The sequence below is a fragment of the Otolemur garnettii genome, unplaced genomic scaffold (assembly GCF_000181295.1).
Source record: "Otolemur garnettii isolate 467f Iridium unplaced genomic scaffold, OtoGar3 scaffold00134, whole genome shotgun sequence".
NCBI classification, from domain to species: Eukaryota; Metazoa; Chordata; class Mammalia; order Primates; family Galagidae; genus Otolemur; species Otolemur garnettii.
Genome location: NW_003852529.1, coordinates 2,999,295 through 3,004,095, shown reverse-complemented (window position 1 = coordinate 3,004,095; position 4,801 = coordinate 2,999,295).

Below are 4,801 nucleotides of genomic sequence, written 5' to 3'. Positions count from 1 at the left end.
ACAGGCGCCCGCCACAGCGCCGGCCATTTTTTGGTTGCAGCCATCATTGTTGTTTGGCGGGCCCGGGCTGGGGATTCGAACCCGCCACCTTAGGTGTATGTGGCTGGCGCCTTAGCCGAGGGCTCTTAACTGTTGAGGGGCAAAAAGTTTTACCTAGGTCACAAGGTAAAATCTGACCTCAAGGTTTAGTCACTGTGTTTTTGTACTGCCGTGGGGTATTCCCATTTAAAATCCTTCATGAAGTATAATAAAGTTATTAAACTTTCTAAAGTTTGTAAGCTTTGTCTTAGAAAAGTATGTTTTAACATATATTTTATTAATATAGAGATACTGAGCAATCCAGTTAGGTGAGGGGAAAGCCAAAAAAAGTTTGAAGAGACCACTGCTATAAAGGAGTGTCCATAATCTTTGGAACTTGATCTGTGTTCAGTAAAATTGTACAGAATGAAAAAACATTGTCTACTGTGTGGCTTCTTATGTGGAGCTTTCGCTGATCCTTCTGTGTTGGTTTTTCTTCCTCCTGGTCTTTAGTAACATTTATATCTCCCTGTCTTAATGCATATCACTTTGAATTGGAATACTATAATTTATTTACATGTCTGTCGCCCCCTGCTGGCCAGCAATCTCCTCATGCAAGACTGTGCCTTTTTATCTTTGTTTATACAGGGCAGGGATAGGGAGAGATAGACAGTGATCCCTATGTATCTGCCCCTAAAAGTGACCTTGTAGTTATGTTGGATTTTCAAGAACTTGCAAAGAAAGAAAATGAGAACAATAATATATTAAAATTTCAATTGATTTTTGGAGATATGTATGCATTACTGTGTTTGGGGGGCAGCCGAGTGAGAGTCTGAGCCTGCTTCTTCCCTCAGTGTGTATTTAGGTGCACATTATGGCCTTGAAGAGGCGATTTGATGTATGTTACAAAGATTCAGATTTAATACATACAGCTTTATATGACTTTACAAAAAGATACCTGCAATTTTTTAAGGGGTATCTCAATGGGAGACATGAAAATCTGGTGGTGGTTTGGCTTTCTATACTATTACCAGTAAGAGGTTCTTTATTTAAAACATTACTCCTAAACAGTGGAGTAAAATAAATCAGAATCTTTAGTTCCTTAGAGAAAATCGGGAGATGAAGAAATCAATGTTAATAAAAATATTGGCAATTACATCTTTGTAGAAGTTTGTTTAATTTAGCTCTGCCTACAAATACAGAGACTGAATAAAATTCTCAAGGCATATACATAATAAATACACTGAGTCAAAGGTACTTTGTTGTGGTGTAAAGTGGTCTCTGGTTAGAAATACCAATAGTTTTATTTCAACCCAGGTAGCTGAATGACCAATAAAATAATTTGTCAAGTAAAAGCTAGAATTAGGGCTAGATACAGTGGCTCATGTCTGTAATCCTTGCCTCTGGGAGGTTAAGGCAGGAAGATGGCTTGTGAGGGTAGGAGTTTGAGACTATCTTAATTAAGAATGAGATCCTATCTCTACAAAAAAAATAGAAAAATTTTTTTCTGTAGCTGGACATGGTAGTATATACCTATATAGTCCTAGCAACTGGAGAGGCTGAGGCAGGAGAATCACTTGAGCCCTGGGAAATTGAGGTTGCTGGGAATTGTTATGATGCTGCTGCAGTCTGGCCCAGGTAACAGAATGAGACCGTATTCTCAAAAAATAAATAAATAAATAAAAGCTAGACCGGGTGATGCCTGTAATTTTAATACTCTGCAAGGCTGATGTGGCAAGATTGCCTGAGTTCACAGGTTTTGAGACCAGCCTCAGCCAGGGTGGTCTCTAAAAATAGCTGGGTGTTGTGGTGGGCACCTGTAGTCCCAGCTACTCAGGAGGCTGGGTCAAAAGAATTGCATAAGCCGAAGATTTTGAAGTTGCTGTGAGCTGTGACGCCATGGCACTGTATCCAGGGCAACAAAGTGAGACTCTGTCTCAAAAAAAAAAAAAAAAAGCTAGAATTTAGGGATGGTGGAATATTAAATAAACAGTGGGATAGCTAGAAATATAGGTTCCCTTAAGCAAATGTCAGAAGCCTCTCACCCTGGGAAGATTCTTTGCTAATCTTCTATCTACCAAGCATGGTTTTCTGATTGACAGACATTTTTAGTTGCTAGCTGGTCCACCACTTCACCGTCCTCTCTGCCAGAGCCATTTTAGCTGTCTGGGTCACCTTTGACAGTTTCTTCCAGCAGTCTTAAGATACTGGCTCAAAATACTTGGTCTGGCTCAAGTTTCATTCCAAGCAGATTATAGTAGTATATGGTAGTGGTTAGGACTACTGGCTCTGGAACCAACATGCCTGGGTTCAAATCCTAGCTCCAGTAATTACTAGTTTTGTAACTTGGGCAAGTTACTTGTTTTTGTCCTTCATTTTCCTTGTTTGTAGAGAGGGTAATAATATCTCATAGGGATATTGGATTTCAATATTAATTCATGCATAGTGGTTATGTATTTGGTACGTGGAGACCATTTATAAAAACATTGTTGTTACTATTATTTTGCTGTGTCATTATATTTATTGCATGCAAACTTTATGGCCACCCTATAGTTCCCCTTCAGAGTAGCCTTTTGGGGTGTCATTAATAAAGAGCAATAGCTTTTTTCATACTTCTTCACTCACTTCTTTGTGCCTCTTGGGAGTGGGAATTGTGTAAACTCTCCAGAAAGAGCAATCTTTAACATCTAGTTCAGTGGTTTTCAACCTTCCTAATGCCATGACAGTTCCTCATGTTGTGGCAACTGCCAACCATAAAATTATTTTTGTTGCTACTTCATAACTGTAAATTTGCTATTGTTATGAATTGTAATGTAAATATCTGATATGCAGGATGTATTTTCATTGTTACAAAGGGGTTGTGACCCACAGGTTGAGAACCGCTGATGTAGTTGATTGAGATTTTAGATACATAGAGCTTTGTTTACCTTTTTTGGTGGTAGGAGCGTGTGTGTGTGTGTGTGTGTGTGTGTGTGTGTGTGTGGAGAGGAGTGGGTGGGAGGACAGAGGAAGATGTGGAAGGCCGTAGGAGGGTTACCTGACAACCTTACCAACAAGTCTCCCTCAGAGTTCTAGTTGGGATTCAGTAGGCTGGGCCTGAAATGAGATGTTGTTTGAATACAAGATAAACAGACCTGAGGAATAATGTAAATAGGAACAAGGCCAAAAAGATCTGAGTTGGAATCAGATTACAGAGGACCTTAGAACACAAAGGGATCTTAAATTGTTCACTTCCAAGAGGAAAGTAGGATCTAGAGAGGTTAAATGATTTACTAAACAGCAAGGCAGTAATAGTAGAATAGGTATACCTTTAGACACTTAGGTTTTGTTGTAGTTTTCTGTTGTTACCTAAAAAGATTAACTTAGGTCAGTTTAACCTTTCTGTTTCTTCATTTATAAAAGAAATCGGTAATTTGTTCTAATTCTCACAGTGTGACTATCTTAGAGAAGAGAAATTATTTGCTATAAAGTGATAGAATTATATAGTAGTTCTCAAAGGGTACTTTGGGTTTGTTTTGTTCGAGACAGGGCCTTGCTCTGTTGCCCAGGCTAGAGTGCAGTGGCATCACCCCAGCTCATAGCAACCTCAACCTCTCTATAGCCTCCTAAGCAGCTGGGACTATAGACGCGCACCATCATGCCCAGCTTCCATTTTAAACACTTCTAAGTGTACACTGGGTGTCATTAATTACATTCACAATGTTGTGCAACCGTCACCACTATATAGTTCCAAAACTTTCATTACCCTAATCATAAAGCAGTAACTCCCCTTCCTCTTCCTAGTATCTGGTAATCTTTACTTTCTGTCTCTCTGAAATTGCCTATTCTAGTGAAATCATACAGTATTTTTCCTTTTGTGTTTGGCTTGTTTCATTTAGCACAATATCTACATGGTTCATCCATGTTGTACCATGAATATACCAGAACTTCATTCCTTTATCGTGATGAATCACAACAATGAAAAGTATAAAGGAATATAAACATTATCATTTGTTTAAAAAAATATTTGTTAATACATTCATCTGTTGAAGGACATTTGGATTATTTCTGCCTTTTGATTATTTTGGATAGTTCAGTGAAGATCATTGGTAGATCGTTGTTTTAGAATCTGTTTTCAGTTCTTTCAGGTATACATGTATACCTAGAAATGGAATTACTGGATCATCATATGGTAATTCTATATATTTAAATTTTTTGAGGAACTACCATACTGTTTTCTACATAGACTGTACCAAGAGTTTCAGTTTCTTCTCTCCTTAATACTATTTTTGATAATAGCCATTTTCTTAGTGGATATGATTTTGATTGTGGTTTTGATTTCCCTAACAATTAGTGATTTTTTTTTTTTGAGACAGAGTCTTTGTCACCCTTGGTTGAGTGCTATGGCATCACAGCTCACAGCAGCCTCAAACTCTTGGCTTGCTTCAGCCTCCCAAGTAGCTGGGGCTACAGGTGCCCGCTACAGCACCTGGCTGTTTTTTAGAAACGGGCTCTCTTGCTCAGGCTGGATGCCTCTTTTTTTGTTTAACGTCAATTGCCCATATTCCCCTCCCCCCTTTTTCCCATGTCCCTCTCCCCTTCTATATTCCCTTTCATGTCAACTAAAATCGCTGTGGAAATTGTTTAGAAAAAAATCATGCTGGCTCGGCGCCTATAGCTCAACCGGCTAAGGCGCCAGCCACGTACATCTAAGGTGGCGGGTTCGAATCCCCAGCCCGGACCCGCCAAACAACAATAATGGCTGCAACCAAAAATAGCCGGGCGTTGTGGCGGGCGCCTGTGG